Source organism: Garra rufa, chromosome 15, assembly GCF_049309525.1.
Source record: "Garra rufa chromosome 15, GarRuf1.0, whole genome shotgun sequence".
Lineage (NCBI taxonomy): Eukaryota > Metazoa > Chordata > Actinopteri > Cypriniformes > Cyprinidae > Garra > Garra rufa.
This window is the reverse complement of record NC_133375.1, coordinates 17,192,781-17,215,861: the sequence shown is the minus strand read 5'-3', so window position 1 is coordinate 17,215,861 and position 23,081 is coordinate 17,192,781. Positions and strand designations below refer to the sequence as shown.

At 40.4% G+C, this 23,081-nt stretch overlaps 1 protein-coding gene across 1 annotated transcript in view; it reads right to left on the bottom strand.

Moving 5' to 3' along the window:
• The window catches only part of prickle2a (prickle homolog 2a), a 71,336-nt gene extending 52,083 nt beyond the window's left edge, over window positions 1-19,253 (bottom strand). The window contains exon 1 of the mRNA XM_073819306.1: window positions 19,034-19,253. The gene's annotated coding sequence lies outside the window, so the exon portion shown is untranslated. The remainder of the gene's footprint in view (window positions 1-19,033) is intronic.
• Between the last annotated feature and the right edge of the window lie 3,828 nt (window positions 19,254-23,081).

The following is a 23,081-nucleotide window of genomic DNA, read 5'->3' as shown; positions in this document are numbered from 1 at the left end:
GCAGAAATGTTAATTCATGCGCTCATGACCTCAAGGCTAGATAACTGTAGAATTTTATTGAGTGATTGCTCTGTGTGTGTCACAGTTCTGTCATTAGTCATCTGTGTCACCTGTGTTTGTTAATTAGTCTGTCTTTAAAAGTCTGTCTTTGATTTCAGTTCCCTGTCGGTCCTTTTGTGAAAAATATGTGTGTGAATGTTCCTGCCTTGTTCCACTTGGAGATTTATATTAAATATATTATATTTTGTATATATCGTCTATCGTCTCGTCTAATCCTGCACGCACCCCTGACATAAGGACCGACCGAAACTGTTTAACCCGGCACCTTCCCCTGCGTTTATTTTTCCGTCTTTGTTTTTCTCAGTGTTTTGTTTTTGATTTATTATGGACCCTGCCGTTATCATCATCCTCCTGAAGCAGGGGAAACGCTCTCTCGAGGACCACATCAGAGACTTTCTGTTCCTCGTCCCAGCTACGCACTACCCGGACAGCTGCTTGTGCACGTTCTTCCGCAACAGATTAAATGATAACATCAAGAAGCAGCTGTCCGGGGAGGGTCCTCGAGAGAGCATCGCCGGATACATCGAGTGGGTGCTGGCGTCCAGTGGATCTTCCTGGACTGTCGGCTTCGTCGAGGAGGACGTCAGCCCCACTCACGACCCAGAGAGCAGCCCTGGTCCGTCGGCTCTCCATCTCCGCCTCGGGTTCCTCTGCCAGCTGCTCTGCCTCTGTCGGTCGGCCCCACGGAGTCGGCGGTCCTTCCTCCACCATGGCTCCTCCCTCCGTCGGCTCCTCCGTGGGCCGTCATCCTGGCTGCGATCTGGGTCCTGCTCTCCAGCTTCAGGTCCCTCCTGTGTCTTCCCTGGCTCCTCCCTCCGTCGTCGCCCCCATGGACTGTCTTTTGTGTCACCTGGACTTTTGTTCTGGTCCTCCTCCGGGGGTTGCGTCCTCCGCCGGAGCCCCCTCCCTCATTGACTCTGGTTTCCTGGTTTTCCGCCCCTCTCGTTTTTTCGTTTTTTTCCACGGCGCGAGGACGCGCCTTTCCGGAGGGGGGCGTAATGTCACAGTTCTGTCTGTCTTGTCATTGGTTTTTCCCATTTGTCTTCCCCCCGTTGATCTGTCATTTGGTTTAGCCCTTCGTCATTGTGATTCCCTGCACCTGTCCTTGTAATTATTAGTCATCTGTGTCACCTGTGTTTGTTAATTAGTCTGTCTTTAAAAGTCTGTCTTTGATTTCAGTTCCCTGTCGGTCCTTTTGTGAAAAAGATGTGTGTGAATGTTCCTGCCTTGTTCCTGCCTTGTTCCACTTGGAGATTTATATTAAATATATTGTATTTTGTATATATCGTCTATCGTCTCGTCTAATCCTGCACGCACCCCTGACAGTGTGCTTAATATACAAACTAGAGTTCTTACTAGAACCGGTAAGTAAGACTGGCTGAATTGATAGGCTGCATTAATTTGGTCACCCAGAAATAGAACACCCTGATCTACTTGCAACATCTTTAGAAGAATGGCATCTACACTAACATTATATAATTTTTATTCCAAGTTCACCACAGCCACCCAGATCCAGTCGGTATCCCGATCAGATGGTCACTGCAGTCACCCAGATCCTTTTCGTAACCAGACCAGATGGTGGATCAACACCTAGAGATGACTTTTACAGCATTAAATGTCAGCGGAGAACATGTCAACTAGATAAGCTCTAGAGACAGATCCTCTGTGAAGACCTCATCAACTAGGCAGTCATCAGCACAAGACCACAGGAACCAGACTATTGAAGAGAACTAAACTGAGCTGAATGACATCACTAAATCAATAATGCATTGATGGAAAATTGATTGTTTACAATTGTCCTACTATACAGTCATGACAGTCATGAATGTAAGTGGAAAGACCTCATCAAATAGATGGCCATCGGCACAAATCCTCCGCAGAGACTACAAGAAACAGACAAGTCCATTGCACAGACCCTGTGGCCAGCTTTGACTTTTTCACCATGTGATGTATTCAATCTTCAAGCAGAAGGAACTGGATGGATGTTCTGAATGTTTTGAACGCCAAACCACACCACGCTGATTTCATCTGGCCAGAGAAGGAAGGACTTTGACACAATTTTTATTAAATAAAGTTGAACAAAGGTGATTTGACTTTTTATCCCTCATTAAAATTTAAGTTCTGGTTAAGGTTTAGCATTGTGTCTATGAAACATAGCTAGCATTTCAAATTCAATACAAATTTTATGATTTCACATCACATCCCTGTGATGGACTGACCTTCCAACCAGCATTTGTCTGTGGCAACATGGGCAACATGTCTGTGCCCTGAGACACTTGGATAGTCTCCAGCAAATCTAATCCAACCCTGGATAGTTTACATAATTTCAAAGTGAGTGCGGGAACACGCAACCTCATGTGCAAACGTATCATGCATAACTGGCAATATGGCTTGGAAAGGGTCATTTATATTATCATAATATATGTGGCCTGCTCCACAACCAGGGTTGATTGCCCAGCAGCCTGTGTCATCTATGAACTTTCTTCCCATCTTGTCACAGCCATGGAGGCCATCTATAAACATTCTGTCCATCCTGTCCTGGCAATAGAGGCTGCCTGTGAACTCTCTGTCAGTCCTGTTCCTGCCAAGGAGACCATTTATGAACTCTTCTTCGGTCCTGTCACAGCTATGGAAGCCGTTTACGCACTCTCGCCCTGTCCTGAACTGACCACCTAGGCCGTGTATCAACCCTCTGCCCGACTTGTCCTGGCCAAGGAGACTGTTAATGAACTCCTCACGTTTCCTGCCTTGGTCCTTGGGACTGTGGATACTCTTGTCTGTTCTGTCTGTCTCTTGTGTTTCTGTTTGCCAGAGGTTACAGTGTCTGCAATGGATTCCTGATCTGCCTGTGCCACCTGCTACACTCTGGTGTCCGTCTGCTCCATCCTGGTGGGCTCCTGCTCCGTCTGCTCTGCAATGGAGGTCGTCTGCTCCACCATGGGCTCTTCGGACCTGTCTGCCCTGCTGTGGTGGTCCTCAGCTCCTCCTGTCAAGGATCCGGTCCGTCCAATCGCCTCCAGATGTCACACTGTCATTATATTGACTCTCACACCACACAGACTGTTGCATGTCACCCCGGACTACACTTCCCATCATCCCTTGCACTGATTATACACATACACAGCTGCAACCAATCATACATTATATAAGCCTTGGGCTTCTTCATTTAGATCAGCGAATATTGTTTAGTGTTTAACGCTTTCCATGTGTTAGCTATGGTATGGAGCAGAGGTGGGACCAAGTCATTGTTTTGCAAATGTAGACGCGCGGTATGCGCGCTCATAATGGAAGTGACGCGGTCGCAACCACAATACAGGAGTTTTAGCCCGATTTTCCCCTCCCAAACGCGGTGTTTTATAAATATAAATTATAACGTGTGTGTATATAGGCCTATATATAAATAAAATACATATGTATATAATTTTGAAACACAAAATAAATGAGGCTCAAACATCATTAACAAAGGTGCGTGTTTATTTTAGCAGTTCAGTCAGTGAACAGGCAGCCAAAAAAATGCAAAAATAAATCAAAGAAATAATATATTTAAATAAGAAAGTAGCCTAAATAACAATGTTAAATAGGCTATTAAACAAACATTCCTTGCAAAAATGTCCGACGTCTCATCTACTGGCCCGAGTCCGACTGGAACCTGTCTTTTTTCTCTTTCTCTTCCCCATTACAGCTGTTTTTAATAGCAAAGTGATTACAATTATTTTTATTTTAAAGTAACAGATCAATTTAGCCTTCTCAAGTCGTCACGATTTAAATTAAAATCCATAGATTTAAAAAAAACGTATCAAAAGCATATCACAATATTAGTTTAATCGTTCAACCTAAATAATGTGTGCTATTAGGCGCATATCCAGTCGTTTGGGCGGAGAGTGAAAGCTGGAGCTGGCTTTGCCGGACATGGAGGCGCTGGTGCAATGTGGAACTTCATTTTTGCTCATAAAGGTATAAGTAATATATCATCCGGAATTGTAAAGGGTCTTGTCACGGATTAGGCAGGAACACACGAACAACGACGTAATAAAAAGACGTATATTTAATAAATCCAACGGAATACAGGCAGACACAGGAACACCAGGGGAAAACATCCATAAAACATCAAAGACCGACAAGAGTACAGGGGAAAAACACACACCTTAAATAGACAGACTAATTACACACACAGGTGCAGACAATGAGGGAGAAACCAAAAACACTCAGAACTGCGGGGGAAAATGGGAGAAACCAACAAGAAAGTCCGGGGGTGTGACATTACCTCCCCCTCCCGGAAGGCACGCCGACAAACAGACAAAAGGAAACAGTACAAAGTCTTTAGGAGGGGGCTTAGGTGGAGGACGGACTCCTGGGAGGAGGGCACAAGATGGAGTCCAGGGTGGTGACGGAGGGAGGAGCCAAGGAGGTGACAGGAAGGGGCTGGAGCAGGAGGAGCCAGGTGGGACCCAGAACTCAGCCATGATGGGATTCCAAGGTGGAGCCGATGGAGGGAGGAGCCATGGTGGAGGAGAGGCTGACGACTCCATGGGGCCGACCGACGGAGGCAGAGCAGGTGGCAGGAGGCTCGTACTCCGCGGGTCGGGGTGGCTGGCTGGGCTCTGGGTCCGGAGTGGCACTGGCGAGATTATCCACGGAACAGGCGGGGAACGAGGGTCTGTTTCTCGCCAGAGTCCACTCCACAAACGCAGCGAAGTCCGCTCGAGGGCCGTCCTCGGACGACAGCGCTCTGCAAGACGCGTTGAGACTGGCGTCATAGAACGCACAGAGTGCGTCGTACGGATAGCTGGTGGTATTAGCTATGAGCTGGAACATCAACGTGTAACCCTCGAGCGGTAAATCCCCCTGCTTCAGCCGGAGGAGGGTGAATTCAGGACGGAGGAAGGAATCCATGGGGGAAAACACTACGGAAACAAAAAGACTGAAAAACAGAATGATAAACAAAACGGGGTGGAATACGCAAAAAAAAAAAAAAACTGTTTTGGTCGGTCTTTCTGTCACGGATTAGGCAGGAACACACGAACAACGACGTAATAAAAAGACGTATATTTAATAAATCCACGGAATACAGGCAGACACAGGAACACCAGGGGAAAACATCCATAAAACATCAAAGACCGACAAGAGTACAGGGGAAAACACACAACTTAAATAGACAGACTAATTACACACACAGGTGCAGACAGTGAGGGAGAAACCAAAAACACTCAGAACTGCGGGGGAAAATGGGAGAAACCAACAAGAAAGTCCGGGGGTGTGACAGGTCTACCTTATTTTGTGTAACAAATAGTATTAACAAAACGTGCTTTTAAAGAAAACAAACAGGATACGCTTTCTGGTGTCTTGGTGTTAAACAGGAGGGCTTCACAATAATTAACCGAAACCCAGGTAATTGCGTCACAGACACGATTATCTATAGAAAGCTTTAAATTATTACTTCACTACTGTAAAACGAAATAATTAAAATCGAAAACAAAACTCTTCCATTAGCTAAAGGCCTAATCCATAAAGATGCATTTAGGCATTAAAGGCGCGTCCAATGAGCAGATGGAGTCAGGATCGTCAACTTCATCTATAACAATAAATATCAATATAAAATTTTGTCCGACACATTCATGGCTTTGCGGACAGGTGCATTTGAACACGGAACTCTTCCAGCTGGTCGCTGCTGATGGCAGGACACAAAACACCGCCATGGCAGAAATGATGATCGGCGGAGAGAGATCACAAGAGGTGCTCCCTCCGGCATGATAATCCTAATAATATCTTGTAGTGTGTGATGCACAACGAATTTCAAATCTTGTAGTGTATGCATGTTTAAGATTGCAGGTAAGATAATCTGCAAAGATTCTCTGTATGTGTGCGCTGCAACCAGATTTCATAATGGGTTAGGATTTTAAAACTCCTGTAGTGTGAGCCGCAGAGGCCAGTCACGCCACAGAAGCGGTTTGGAAAGAAAGAGAAAGCGGCGCACCTAGCGTTTTCCATATGTTTTTGGCTCGACATGTGAACATACCAGTGTGATACGCTTCAGCCTATACTGATCAGAACTCTCCGACGTTTTTCTTTAGAAGACTTGCCGAGTCACAGGGTTCAAGTCCAAGTCAAGTCTCGAGTCATTGCTGTCAAAGTCTAAGTCGAGTCGCAAGTCATCTTTGATTATGTCAAGTCATGTCAAATTTGTGACTCGAGTCCGAGTCGAGTCTCGAGTCATTGACTCAAGTCCACAACTCTTGTATGGAGCCATATCCAAGTATTTCTTTAGTCTAGTTAAGGTCTAGTTCCTAGTTCAGTCATTTGTGTCTTGAATCCCCGCCTGGTTTATCTCATCCTGTCTGTTTCTCTGCCTGCCCTGCATCTCTTGCCTGTCTTTGATTAACACTTTGTCTTGCCGTTTTGGACTCTGTTCGCCCCTTGTTTGATCTACTGACTGTCTGTTTAGATTACCCAAGTAATGACTCAAACTGAGCAAAGAACGGTAGATCCACTGAGCTTGATTGCTTGTGCAACGGCATAAAAAGTAAGTAATTAATGCTGAATTTTAGAATTTATTATTGCAAATGAACATCAAATTTAGGTCATATAGGTCAGTAGTTTGTAAACTAAATCTGCTCTAAAAGGGCGATCTGTTTAAGCCCACTGTATGAAATGTTGAATACGGTCATGTCCACACTTGTGTATCACAAGTCTCAGCTCAGTTCTAACAATAAAACACTAAACATTTTAATAATGCAAATGAATGCCCATAAGTCTTTCATGTTGCAGGCCATTTTAACTAGTATGTTTGCATAAAGTTCTTCTTAAAATTGTATACATATTGCCCAATGTGAAGTCTGTTTCCCCATTTTTACATACTATATTTTGGTTTCATGTTTTACATGAAACCAAATGTTCACACAATATTACTAATCTTAAATTGATATTTTAATATATATTTAATGTTTGCATGACAAGCCCTCCTCCCCCAGGTATTTTGAGCAATATGATTATACCAAATATATATTATACAATTATTAAATATAAATGTATAAAATATAAAATGGGTTAAAATAATTAATTATACTATTGGTCAGTGGGACTGTTGCGCTCTTTTGCGGTCCGAGGTGATAGGTGCGATGATGACCAAACGTGGTAATAATGTGAATGTGGAAATGTGTGAGGTGGATCATACCTGCATGACAGGACATCTGGTTTACCGTTTCTAGTGCCAGAGTGGTATGTGACTGAATTGGAAACTAGTAAAAACAATGATCATCAGGCTTGGCGTGGGCTTACCTGGTACTCATGGTACCCCCTAGTGGGGATGAATGCTGTTTTCCATTTGTGCCCTTTTCTCATTCTAATGAGGTTGTAAGCAATTTTAAATTAAGCTTAGTGTAAATGCATGCCTCCCAAAATCTTTTCAAAAGCTGAAGTAACAAGTCGTTCTTCTATACTATACTTCTTCTATATCTATTTATACTTTATGGTTACTGCATTTCATTCTGTAATGTATGCATGGTCAGAGGTCTCCATCCTTTTACTCATCAAAGAAGCCTACCAAGCTTTCATTAATTACCAGTCTCTTCATGCTAGGTGTCATGTCAAACTGCCTGCCAATTCTGTTCCCTATCATGTTGATCTGAAAGCATGTTCCAGGTTGGATGACATTGAAGTGTGCCTTTACTTTCTTTTATGTTCTCCAGCAAATAAAAAATAATAAATTTAGCATGAAGACATTGAAGTCATGCTGCCACTAATGATAAACTTTTGTTCAAAATTATAATTACAATTATTGTTTAGGATTGTTCATTAGGATTTGAAAAAGTTGCTAGCCACTGCCAGTGTTTCTGAAAATTGTCACTAAAATTTCATGGCCCCCAGAATATTTTGTTGTATGAATATCTGAACATGCAATACATCAAAATAAAGAACAAAACCTATTGTTGATCAAGAGATTCTAGTCTCATTCAGAAGATGTAACAGCACTCTCGAGTGTATTAAAAATCAAAAACTATAAAATCTTGTCAGGAAAGCATTTGCTCAATAAGGATGAGATAACTCATCAACGGTGGGGAACAAGTTAATTTGGAAAGGCAGAAATTGTGATCATAATTTAAATAATCCCTCACAACGAGCACACTCCCATGACTACTAATCACTGCCACCTTCCTTCAATTAACACACTCATCACCGCCACTATTTAGGTTTGATTTGAGCACACAGTCAGCATCTGATCTACAACTAGGGCTACTCTTTGATTTATGTGATCTACTTACTGTACCTGGAAAACATACTTGTGTGATTATCTCCTCGTGCCCAATACTTCAGAAATCTGCTCCAGTCTCCAGCCCCCCTTGTGTATGCCTACTCCCTACAAGACATATTATTTCCCTGACTGCTGCTATTCAGCCATTGGTGATTATTGGGTGTGCGTGGTGCCACTAACCTCATCCCAGGGCTCCTCTTCATCACCTGCTCTATTTGTTGTTGGTTTAAAATTCACTTTGTGCACTAATAAACCATACTGTGTTATTCACCGTATTATCTAACCAGACCAGACCAGACCAGACATGGAACACACAACAACATGAGCTCGTCTGACACTGATCTATTCAAAGAACTTGTGGATGTGCTGTATGGCACCCTCACCTACATGTGTCGCTGCACCAGTTCTCAATCCTTCACTGGCTTGTGTCACCAGTCCCATGACCAACTCGGCATTTTACTCTGGATAGGGTTAGGCAGGGGAGTGCAATGGATTCCTGCTACGATGCTCACTGGCCCTCGAGATGCAGCTGCACCAATTCCCCACTGAGAGAAAAACCTATTTTATTATCTCTCCTCTGACAGGAAAAGCACAGCAGTGGGCTGAGACTATCTGGCAGCAGTCAGGGCCGGAAACGGTCTCTCCTAAAAGTGGATGGAATAAGCGTTCTCTCCTTACAATGTTTCATCAAGGGTGGTCACTAGGGGTGTGTCGCAAAGCCAATATATCTGTACCTGTAACAATCTCAAAATAACTTGTATCCATATCTGCTATATTCAGAAAAAAAGATTGTGCTGTGCTTATTTGAATTAATTAATTGAAATATACTTTGGTCATGACAACTCTTGAAGGGATTGGCATAGTAATGTACATGACAATGTTAGTGTGTTTGGTCTTGGTGGAATAGATCTGCTATGCTGCGGCGGCAGGGCAAGTACCGAGACTTGCAACTACCAATACATCAATATTCCATTGGGGTTCCATTGTCTGGCCAGGCTCTGTGGAGGAAGTAGACTGAGGTGAGTGAAATGGCTTAAGGAGTGACACATGGAATGTTGGGTGAATACGGTAAGTGACTGGTACCTTGGAAGCCAAATTAATTTAACAGATTATGGGAAAGGGACCAATGTATCTGGGACTTAACTTCTTGCAGGGCAAGTGCAATCAGAAGTCAACGTGGAAAGCCAGACCAACTGCCCTGGTTGGTATTCGGAAGTGTTGGTCCATCGAGTATCCCCCTGGATCCTTTATCGGTGCACTGCCCTCTGAGGGTGATAATGAGCTTCGTCCCAGACTCTCTCTTGTATCTGAGTATGCACTCAAATGGGGTAAGCCCAGTGGCTGGTTGTCGCAGAGAGTTCTGGGCATACTCAGCCCAGCTTAGGAACTGGCTCCAGGATTTCTAGTGGTGGTGGAGTTCCCGTTTGACTAAGGATGGTATCCTGAGGACAGGCTCACAGTCACACCTCGGAGAGAGAAGAAAGTCCGCCATACTCTGGATATGAATTGAGGTCCTCTGTCCGACACAATGTCTTCAGGAATGCCGAAGTATCTGAATATGTCTTGAAACAACAGTTCTTAAGTAGGTAGGTTATTCAGAGGAATAAGGCGACATGGCTCTTTGAGATTGCGCATTCCTTAAAGCCTTGGACAAACCTCCTTACATCACGGGCCATGCCCAGCCACCAGAAGTAATTGCGTAGCAGCAAGAGAGTTACATTGGCCCCTGGGTGGCCAGCGCCCAAGGAGGTGTGTACTGATTGGATAGTGGTGGTACGTTGAGTTGGTGGAACATACAGGAGATCAGGAGGGCACCCCGTCAGAGGAATAGAGGGAGCATTGGCGGAGGAGACTTCCGGAGTATTGGTCTGCTGGATCGGGCAGGTGAAGATCTTTTGAGGGAGAATGGTGTCTGGAGTGGAAGGGGTTTCCACAGGAGTGTACTGTACAGTCAAGACAAAACCTCTGGACATATATTCTTGATGCCAGGTCAGTAGGTTATGAAGAAATTGAAACACATGAAGAAGACAGCCCAGTGAGCTTATCTCGGGTTGAGACATTTGGTGTTTCTAAGATACTGTAGGTTCTTGTGATCTGTGTACACAGTGAAAGTGTGGCTCTCTCCAGCCAATTCCTCCACTCTTCTAGGGCGAGCTTGATGGCAAGCAACTCTCTATTCCCTATGTCATAGTTACTGTCCGTCAGGGTGAGTTTTCAGGAAAAGAAGGCACATTGCAAGAGTTTGGCACATTGCAAGAGTCCTCATGCTTCTGAGACAGCACTGCTCCAGCACCTCCACCACAAAGGGTCTTGAGGAGTCTGGATGAGTGGGGTGGTGGTAAAGGTCTCTTTGAGCTTCGCGACTGCTTGAGTGGCTGCCAGGTGGAGTCCAGGACAGAGACTTAGGCTTACTCTTCAACAGGCTAGTGAGTGGATGAACTATGGAGCTGAAGTCCTTAAATCTTTTCTAACTATGTAAATCTATGCTATCACTTTTTATTAATTTGAGACATCCTTGGTGAATAAAAGTATTAATTTCTTAAAAAAAAAAAAAAAATACAAATTTACTGACCCCAAACTTTTGAACAGTAGTGTATATTGTTAGAAAACCTTTCTATTTTAAATAAATTCTGTTCTTTTTAACATTTTATTTATCAAAGAATCCTGAAAAAATATCACAGGTTCCAAAAAAAAATTAGGTGGTGCAACATTTTTAACATTGATAAAAAATCAGCATATTAGAATGATTTCTGAAGGATCATGTGAAGGGCACAGAAGACTGGAGTAATGATGTTGATAATTTACCTTTTATCACAGGAATAAATTACATTTTAAATAAGGGTGCTCTGATTGATCGGCTACTGATCACTATCAGCTGATCATCGCTTTAAGATGTTTGATCGGCGGTCTCTAAAACATTGTGATTCTTTTTTTTTTTTACACAATACAGTGATCTTTTATAGACGAGTTTATGCATGAATAAGTGCTTATTATAAACAGGTATATATTAAATCATTTAATTTAGTGAAGCGCAGCCGTCATAGAAAGAATGAGTGTTAGTTACTAAATAATGTATTTGCAGTACGTTGTCAGGGTTCAGACGAAACACATGAACAATGACGTAGTAAAACGAAAGGTGTTTAATAATCCAATGGGAATCGGAGTGGAGAAACAACAGAACAGGAAAAACAGGAACACAGGGATACAACATCAAAGACCGACAAGGAATGAGGGGGAAACACACACACACTAAATACACAGACTGATTAACAAACCCAGGTGTGGACAATGAGGGAAAAACCAAAACACACAGATCTGCAGGGGGAAATGATGGTAGAAACCAACTATAAAGTCCAGGGGTGTGACATTATCTCCCCCTCCCGGAAGGCGCGTCCTCGCGCCGACAAACAGGGAAAAACAAACTGTTCAAAGTCTTAGGAGGGGGCTCAGACAGTTGTATAGTTCAGTATTCACGTCCATACCGGTAATACTCAGATCCATATTGAGCTCACCCTCAGCGGCGGTGCAGTGGGTGGTGCAGTCCTCAGCATCTTCACTCTCCGCCATTGCGGTTATAATGGCCGGCTCTCGCACCTGGTCAGACGGCCTGTGCAGCTCAGGCTCTGTGGTACTCGACCACTCTGTCGCTCTGGGCTCGGGCTTCCCGTCTACGGTGGGCTCTGGCTCGTATTCCGCAGGTCGAGGTGGTGGCTGCCTGGGCTCTGGGTCTGGAGTGGCACTGACGAGATTATCTTTGGAACAGGCGGGAAACGAGGGTTTGTTTCTCGCCAGTGCCCACTCCACAAACACGGCGAAATCCACTCGAGGGCCGTCCTCGGACGACGACGCTCTGCATGACGCGTTGAGGCTTGTGTCATAGAACGCACAGAGCGCGTCGTCCGGATATCTGGTGGTTTGAGCTACTAGTTGGAACATTAACTTGTATCCCTTGAGCGGTAATTCCCCCTGCTTCAGGCGTAGCAGGATGAACTCTGGACGTAATAGGGAATCCATGGGGGAAAACACAACCTAAACAAAAAGACTGGAAAAAGCGAACAAGAAATAAAAACGGGTTATCAAGCAAAAAAAAATCTGTTTCAGTCTGTCTTTCTGTCAGGGTTCAGACGAAGCACACGAACAACAACGTAGTAAAACGAAAGGTGTTTAATAATCCAATGGGAACTGGAGTGGAGAAACAGCAGAACAGGAAAAACAGGAACACAGGGATACAACATCAAAGACCGACAAGGAATGAGGGGGAAACAGACACACTAAATACACAGACTGATTAACAAACCCAGGTGTGGACAATGAGGGAGAAACCAAAACACACAGATCTGCGGGGGGAAATGATGGGAGAAACCAACTAGAAAGTCCAGGGGTGTGACATTCGTGCGTTTTACTTCACAAGATAAAAACTAAAACCCAGTATAAATTACTGAGCAATGAGAATTAAATATATGAAAATATTCAATTTGCTGTGCAAATTTGTGGTTGAGCACCCACCGGCAGGAACATAAATCAGCGCCTATGTATATATTCTTGAAAAATGTCTTAAAACTTAAAATTTTTTGATGTCTCAAAATCAAATTGTTATTCCAAAACACTAGCACATGTTCTCTTCCAACAGGAACATTTAGACAATCTTAACACAATATCATAAAAAACACTAACATAAAAATGGAATAACAGAAACTGCATTGTTTAAGTAGTCAGGTCTGACCTTATACATTAGACAGTATATTGCATTGATCATAGATTGTGTTTTACACTACAGTTTCTTTTGAAGCATCTCTACATTTTTGTTTTGTTGGGTTTAGTAAATGCATATATTTAGTTTATTTTGCTGCAGAAATTACAAACATTTAATTGAACCCACAGAAGAAGAAAAAAACGTAATCTAATCTGCCTGGATTTCTGCGTTTGGCCACATGTTCTCATCAACATCAGATCTGATATCTTCTCTGGCAAAGCATCTTGGGAATAATCTTTTGGCATGTGTTATCCACCTCTGGTATTGTTCATCAGTGATGTCTTGGCATGCAGCATCCATTACATCCTGGAGGGACATTTGGCCCTGTGGGTGATGGTCAAAAACCTTCCATCTCCCAGCTCAGAAAAGCTCCTCGATGGGGTTGAGGAAAGGGGAGTAAGGGGCAAGGAAAAGAGACATCATTTGGACATCAAACTAGGCTCTGACTGCAGTGGGAATGCTGGAATGCCACATTGTTCCATGTGATCACATATATTGGCAACTCCCACCTGTCCCCTTTCTCTGGCACCAGTCAGCATGAAGAGGTCTTCTTTTATTGTATATCATATGGTCATGCAATTGACAGAACCTCAATACCTGAGTGTGTTTCCTAGATGGAAATCAGCTGTTATTTATATATTTGCACAACCTCTTCCTTTTCTCATTGGCAATAGAATAATACACAGTGGACATATTTGTGTTTAATTCACAATATGAACAGCTGTTCACTTTTTGACTTTAATCAGTTTTAGAACATGATGTTATCTGTTCTGACATACAGTGTGAAAGCATTTGAACATTTAAGTAAAATAACACAGTTTTGGTCTTGGTTGAGCATGTATGTAAGAGAAGTTAAAGCATTTTAAAGGGGCTATATATGCAACTTTTTCCCCAAAATAAATGTAACAATAGCCTTTTTATTTGACCATTTATGACTCAAACATCTCCTGATGAGCATACTGACACCTTGTCAGCTCACAGTGGGTGCACCTATAAGCCTGTATCCTATTTTTCCTATTTTCTGTCGGGTTGGATTTTTTGCGCGCCGTCTGCGGATGTGACGTCAAGCGCGTTCATGTTAAATGTTTCAGATCACTCTGCCACCACCGCTAGTCATATATATTACAAGCAAACTTAGTTTCTCAAACAATATATGTATTTGACTGTTCTTACCTCTGTAAACATAATATTGACTTCTTTGCAGCGGATGACTTGTGACTTGTGTACGTACGAGCGCACGCTGCGAGAGCGAGCAGAAAGGAAGAGCAGTTCCGTTTTTTGGCCACAGGTGTCAGTCGCGAGTTTAAATTTCAGAAAATTGCATACAGCCCCTTTAAATTTGTGTTAACTGTATGCATTTTTGTCAAAACAACAAGAAATGTCTTAACTGTATAGCCTACACAGATGGATGTTGTGCTAACTGTGTTAAGATTTGAGGAAATTTGTTAAAAGTACTGAAAAATTTGTCATAGCAATCGTAAAAAACTGTAACTTAGTGTTACCATGACAACAACTGTCCCCATCACCTTGTTACTTTTATGACAGGAATGTCTTAATTATTGATTTTAATATATTCTTTTCTCAATTTTGTAGAATATGCTAGACCCTCCATATAGTCACATTTGGCGAACAAATCTAATAAACACATGTCTAACCTTGGAACCATTTGTAAACTACATATTACAGTTTTTCTGATCTGCTAAAACACATTTTTTGAAACCATCACCCATTTTCTCAAAACCTTAAACACCAAAATCCAAACTAAATGCACACAAGCCCGGACTCTAATGGCAAAACCAAACAATTGCTTCAAAACCATTTCACCTGTAGTCAAAATCAAAGCTTGCAAATCATATACACACTGGTCAATACTATACAAACTTAGGGTTGGGACTCGAAAATCGATTCTGGAATCGGATACTTAAGATAAAGAATCGGATACTTGTTATAAAATTAAAATTTCGATTCCTCGTTTCGATTCCTGGGTGCATTTTTTCATCTAGTGATCTGCCAGGACCTTACGTGGTAATGTGAACATCAGTCGACAAGATGGATCACGGTAAGCGTTTAAAAGTGTGTCTACGCTTTGTAAAACCCAAAGACAAATCTACTGCTACACGCAAACTTCATCTGAAGGGACGGATTTTAGTCCTGCGGCTCCAGAAGGAATATATGTTATTTCGTCCCGCAAAAGCCCACATAAAAGTAACTTTTACCCCCGCGGGAAGACAAGTATCTACCTCATCTCTTGGCTGCATGAAACTTTAATGTAAAGGCAAAGATGACCAGAGTAATAGTAACGAACTCGCGCGTGCCTAATGTATTCCTTCTTGTAAATCAGAGTCGTACATTAGGCACGCATACGTCCGCTGTTGATTCAAAAACTACTCATGCTTTCGGGACTCTGATCCATAGTATTTTTGCGTGAAATTTCAAAATATTTGCATAGTTGTCAAAATGAATGTCCTGTGAGCTTACCCATAGAGGTGGATCTTGTAAGGGTCAGTGGTGTTTATGCACATATGAGCACCAGCATAAACAGATTTAGAATGTATTTACTGTATTTTTCATTTATATGTTTATTTTATAATAAATACAAACAGCAGATATTCAGTCACTTAAGAAAGAGTACTCTGAAGTTGTGAAGAATGTGAATTAAATAATTTAGGTGCTTTAAATCTGTATATGTATATTCACGTTAAAAAGTTAGAGCAGAGGGTTTTCTTATTCAAAAGTACAGCTTTAATTTAAAATCTGTTTGAATTTTTTCATAACATGCAGGAGAAAAATAAAAAGGCAAAACAAATGTTTAGGTTAATAAAAAAGGTTAAAAATAAACACCTTTAGAGGAAATGTCAGGCATAGGGGGGCCTTGCAAAATTGAGCCGAGAAGAAGGGGGCCCTGATATAAAAACGTTGAGAACCCCTGTAATAAAATAATATGTTGCAAGCTAGCACTGAAAATAAACATGTTTAATATATTAATGTTTGACTTTTGTGTTTGTTGTTGTTTTTTTACTAAATTGGAATCGAAACTGGGAATCGAAAAGAATCGGAATCGATAAGTGGAATCAGAATCGAAATCGATAAAATTCAAACGATACTCAACCCTATACAAACTACAGATCTTTCATTAGACACTACATCAAAAAAATGGAGAACATGTGCATGTAGTTACAAGAAAAAATTATTTTTACTCTGTATATATTATAAAATATATCTTGCAATGAAAAAAAAAGAAAAACATACACTCAAAATAAATCACACCTAAGTTTGGTGAATATACCAAAAAAAGGAAAACACACACACACACACACACACACACACACACACACACACACACACACACACACACATGTTGGGTTTACATGTTTTATGGGGACATTCCATAGGCGTAATGGTTTTTATACTGTACAAACCGTACTTTCTATCGCCCTACACCTAAACCTAGCCCTCACAGAAGATTGTGCATACTTTTACTTCATTTACTTCACAAACTCATTGTGCATGATTTATAAGCCTGTTTCCTCATGGGGACCTGAGAAATGTCCCCATAACGTGATGAATACCAGGTACACACACACACACACACACACACACACACACACACATATACATAGGACGTGTGTGTGTGTGTGTGTGTGTGTGTGTGTGTGTGTGTGTGTGTGTGTGTGTGTGTGTGTGTGTGTGTGTGTGTGTGTGTGTGTGTATGTGTGTGTGTACAGTATATATATCATCTTGTAAAAAAAAGGATCATGTCAGAGGACTTCATCTACATCTACAAAAACTCTTCTGGTGTGGCAGATCCAGCCTTCACAAGACAGCACATCTACTGTATGTCACCGCAGGTCAGCTCTTTCACCCTAACACAGTAATCTTGCACAATAATATATCAAATTGACCAAAATACAGTGTATAAAATATACATATATATTACCTAATTATTATTATTATGATTATATTATAACTGATTATGGTGGCCACAGAGAATCTGCTCAAATTTGGCTGAACTCTTTGAACTGGCTTATGTTCTATATATTTAAATATTTAGAAACAAGTGACAGCCGTGTTGCAGTTGTGCTCAACTTTGCTTTCTTGTGTTTAGGGTTCTGCATCACAAATTCATCACAGAGCAAATTGTGTCTTTAGTGAGTAAGATTGTGTTTTGAGTTTTGCAAAAAGAGTGCATGAGATCTGCAAACAGTGTCTAAACTTGCCTGAACTGGTTTAAGGTTTTGTGGGGGAAAAAAGAGTGATTTATTTGACAAATTGGTTTGGTCTGTTCATAATTTGGTTCAGAAAATGCGGTTTAGTGACTAAAAAAATGTAAACATTAAAAAGCTTACTGTTCAAAAACTTTTGACTGGTAATGTTCATCAACCATGTGTAGCTGGACAGAAACCAAACATAACTTTGAAAAAGATGATTATTTCAAAGCCTATTCCAAGGCCTATTTTAAAGCCATGATTGGTTGGTGTTTAGTAAAGCTATGAGTGTTTGCAAAAGTGAGGAGTTAGTGTGAGGCACTGATGAATTAGTGTGGCATTTTGATCGGTTGTGTTTGAAAAAGAAAATCAAGATTCTTCCTGTTAGATTTTAGTGGGTTACATAGACAATTGTGTGTTGTGTTTTGCAAAAAGAGTTTAATGAAATTGAAAACTGAGTCAAAGGCTGAGAATTTGTGTAAGTGTTAGGTTTCAGAAATTGTGTGGCAAGTAAAGATTCTGTGTGTAAGCAGTTAAAAAAAACTGTAAATTCACCCAAATTATTCATATTAATTTAACTTGGTGCAAACATAGGCTTCCTTATTGATGTTTAAATGTTAATTTAGGAATAAGGGTTGGCCCATAGTTTACCCACAACATGCACTTTATTTGCTTTATATGCAGAGATCTGAAAGAGAAACAAAATACTGCACATCATGTCCTCTTCGGTTATCTTGTGTCACTAAGGTAAGTGCCAAGGCAACAATGTTTTACCATATTAAATTCTTTATAATGCTATTGAAAACGATCCGAGCTTGCAATGATACGAATTTTCTAACTTTGTTAGAAAGGATCAAATGCTTGTCTAATAATATGGTCGATAGGAACGACTAGTAAGGTAAGACTGGTCAGTAATGTTTCTCATTCACCTGTTAACCTATCAAATAATTATTCATTTTGCACATTGAATATATGCCTGCTTACTAGAAATTGCATTTTATACACAAAATTGAATGCACCAAACTGAAAAGTTACATAAGAGCTTATGATTTCATCCAGTAGCTCTCCACCCAAACGTTAACCCCCTAAACCAATCCAGAAATGTCTGTCCAATGTGTTTATGATCATCTAAGAAAACTGTAAAGCAGATAGAAGTGAAGACAACAGAAGACACAAAGATTTTTCCTTTCTAGATAAAAGAGACTGAGGATATGAGGAGGAGGATAACATGCTAAATTCACATCAGCTCATTTAACACTCGCTGTGTGTCGTTTTCACAGCATCTCTCCCTTATGTGCTTCTCACACAAACACGCACTCGCACTAACATTCTGCTCTTGCACAAGCTGAACCATCTCTCACTTGCCACCCACTCTATTACTGAGCTGTGCAGGCATGAACACACACACACACACACACACACACACACACACACACACACATATTCCCCATTTCAAGCATTTATAACTGCGCAATGTTTTCTGCAAACACCCCCGAAATATGTAAATCACAGAAATGAGCATAATTTTTTATAGAACCAGCTGCAGTTCACACTCAAACTAATAACATAAATACCTATTTTTAAACCATCACATATATTGCATAACATACATATATAACCTATTATTTTGTAACGTATAACGCTGTCTCCTTTCATACACACGTATTTTTACAGTATAATACGCACTGTTTTTTTTTTTTTTTTTCATTTATATCTGCAATACTTTCTGTGATATCAGGTATAGAGGTTTTTTTTTTTTATACTTACCTTGATTTTTTTTTTTTCTCCCTTTTTCTTGCTTGGTGTTTTCCCGTGTTTATGTTGCAGGTTTTGTGATTGTTGAATGGGCGGTAGCTGGTTGCAGTATTTCTTTGTCTCGGGAAGGGAATGCGCCTGGCGTTCTGTATATGTTTTATCTTCTTCTGTTATTACGTTTGTCTAGAATTCAGCGTTCTGCAGGTTGTTTGCGGTGAGGAAGATGCTTTCATTTTCCTCTCTAAGAGTGCACTACCCCCCCCCCCCCCCAACACCGCCTGTAGGAGTGAGTCATCAGCTCTCAACCAATCAGACGCCGAGTATCTGAATCTAATTAGAATCACAAGGAGGATTGCTGAGCGTTAGAAGTGGGCTTCGAAAGGAGACCAGATGTGCAAATAATTAAAATAAATAATATATATGTATATGTGTGTGTGTGTGTGTGTGTGTGTGTGTGTGTGTGTGTGTGTGTGTGTGTGTGTGTGTGTGTATATATATATATATATATATATATATATATATATATATATATATGCAGTGTAGGTGGTAACGCAAGTTACATAATAATATTACTTTTTCCAAGTAACTAGTGAAGTAATGCATTACTTTTCAATTGACAAGAAATTATCTGAGTTACTTTTTCAAATAAGTAACATCAGTTACTTTTCCCCTCATTTATTGATTAAAAGCTCTCCTGTCCCCATGTTGAGACAAATTGTAAAATGTTACTTTAGTTCTAGAATAAATGTGAACATGCATTAATTCATCTCACTCACTAAAAAACAGATACGGTATACGGTAACATTCATCACCATAACCACTCATCAATTTATAGTTTGTATTATAACAATATTCATGAATACATATGTAAACCCCACACACCGCAGAGCCATTTAAAACTCTCTCGTCTAATCTCAGACTCTGCGGAATGTTTCCCCTGTGATTGACTTGTATTCTGTGTGGATTATGATTACTTGTGCTCATCCGAGTGGCGTCTCCATGCTGCCAGGTCACACATCACCTCATGAAGTGCAGAAAATGATGGGCTCAGAGTCAGGACACATCATTCGAAAGGTGCTATAGGGTAAATTACTTTCATCTCTTGTTGACACCTGGATTTACCAGAATACTGCCAGTAAGTGGCAAGGAGATGACAGTTCTGAATATTATAACAACACACCTTTCTGTGTGAAGTTTGTAATTTACTCAGTGCTATTGCTGTAGCTTATTTATTTATTTAGTGCATTTTAATGTTTTGATCAAGTCCTTTCTTTATTCTACCTAGTGCTTCTACTGTAACTGGCACTGTTCTAGTTTTATAATTTCACATCCTACTGATCTTCATTTCCAGATCCTTGTATTTTACTCACCTTTTCAGTATCTTTGGGCATGAATAATCAGGAATGGCTGTATCAGTCCCCTGTTGAAAAAAAAAACAGTTAAAACCAGTCTGGTTTGCTGGTTTAAGCTGGTCAGCAGGCTGGTTTTAGAGAGGTTTTGGTGACTGGGAGACCAGCTAAAACCAGCTACTGTACTTCCAGCTTAAACTAGGTAAGACCAGCCAACCAGCCTAGGCTGGTTTTAGCGGGTTTTTTTTTTTTTTTTCCAGCAGGATCAGTAGGCAGGTTTTCTCTTTATTGTCATGCAGCACTAAATCTTGTCAGTTATAGCTCTTTGTATACTTTCCCTTTTATTATTACTCTAAGGCAATTGTGATAAAAGTGTAAATGATTAGGAAAACTGCATTTCCTGTGTTATGTCAAATGTCAAATATAACTGAACAACAAACTTTAATAGGTCTTTCCCTTTGCTTAAAAAATGTTAATGTTAAAATGTTAAATGTTAATGTTAAAACACATTAAACAGCATGTCAGTTCAACATTTATTCTGCTGATCTATAACTATACAACTAGAAATGCACTTCCTAGTTTCAGTCAGTGCAACGTAAATAATGAATGCAGCCCCAACACAAATGGTTTAAATTAACATTTTACAAATGTAATTTAATTTAACATATTAAACTGAGTGCAAATGGCAACTGAGTAAAAACCCGAGATTTGTGCTGTTGTAGCTTATTTGATTGATTGATTGATGTTTAGTGCATTTTAAAGTTTTGATCAAGTCCTTTCTTTATTCTACCTTGTGTTCCTACTATAACTGGCACTGTTCTAGTTTTACAATTTCACATCCTACTGATCTTCATTTCCAGATCCTTGTATTTTACTCACCTTTTCAGTATCTTTGGGCATGATTTTTGAATAATCTGATAATAATTTTTGAATAAACTGACTGTCGGTCAGTAGGCAGGTTTTCTCTTTCTTGTCATGTAGTACTACATCTTGTCAGTTACATGCAATGTCCCAAGGATATGCATGTACATTCATAGAAAGGTTTGCCCATAGATTAGTGTGAAGAAGTCCTTTAATATTGGTTTTATGAGTCTGTTTCAACAGAGAATTATGTAAGAGGGAGACTCTCTCAATTCCATTGGCTCGTAAAATTTATTTGGTTACTGTGGCTCTGTCCTTTTGGGTTATTTGCATTTCAGGGAAGGGTCACATAGACCCTCATGGTTAGCTTGTTGGGGGTGTTGGATTATTTGTGATTATTTGTTGTCTAATTGGGCATTTTAGCCCAGTTATCTCAATGGCAAAAAATCTCCCAATTTAGCTAAATTCTACATATTCATTAAAATATTTCATTCTGTTTAAAAAACTAATAAATCTTGAAAGTGTGTCATAACTGCACAATAAGGCATTTTGACTGATAACTCTGGTCTCTTACTAAAGCTCTGAGCACAAAATACATCATACACAAGGCAATCTGTGAAATATGTATATTATGATCTAAATGTGACAGTTTACAATTTCATCTGACTAAAATAATTGAAATGGGGGAAAAAGTTATAGTTTGTTTGTTTGTTTTTGTGTGTGTGTGTGTGTGTGTGTGTGTGTGTGTGTGTGTGTGTGTACCTGGTATTCATCACGTTGTGGGGACCAAATGTCCCCACAAGGATAGGAATACCAGTAGATTTTGACCTTGTGGGGACATTTCTCAGGTCCCCATGAGGAAACAGGCTTATAAATCATGCACAATGAGATTTTTTGAGGAAGTAAAAGTGTGCACAATCTCCTGTGAGGGCTAGGTTTAGGTGTAGGGTAGGTGTAGGGCGATAGAAAGTACGGTTTGTACAGTATAAAAACCATTACGCCTATGGAATGTCCCCATAAAACATGTAAACCCAACATGTGTGTGTGTGTGTGTGTGTGTGTGTGTGTGTGTGTGTGTAACGTGATAAATAGTTCCAGTCTTTTTAAAGTGTGTGTGTGCTTTCTGAGGTGTGGGAGATGCACTAGGAGTATAGTATGAAGGCATTCTTAAGACCTCTGGGGGGAGCTCTCTGAGCATGTTGGTGTTCCTGTGATGTGTGTTGTGTTAGCTAGTTCTGCTGCTCCTCTGACCACTTTGTGGTCTACTGACCTTTTTCTTGTATTTAGCCAATTTTATTGTATTAGATGCATTCCTTTTCTAGGAAACGTCGCTTTTCTTGTTGGAAGATAGTTCTTTCTGATTGTTGTTTTGGCCTCGCACAGTTGAAGCCTTGCATCCATTGTATTTTTTCAGTATATTTTATTTGATGTTTGTTCGGTTTATTTGTTTAGGAAGAGAAGTAAACACATAAAGAGGATTACTGTTTGCTCTGTCTTTTTATGTTTCTTCTCACATAGACAAGGTAATAGCAATAGTGCGTAATAGTGCATGGCTCTCTCTTATCTAACACACCTACACTACATCATGAGAGAGACAAACAAAAAAAAGTGGTAGAAGAGCAATAAATGCTATTATTAGATAAAAAAAAATACAAGCAGATATTTAGGCAGAATTTGTAAGATGCATGATCTTTTTTTCATAAGTTTAATACATTGTAAAAGCACAAGCTATTGTCTCTGTTTGACATGTGGTCTGCTTGTGAGTGTGTGTATATAATTTCTGCCAGACTGTGAAACAAGAAAGAAAGAAATGGAGTGGAAGGCACCCATTTACTTTTGTCAAATTTTAC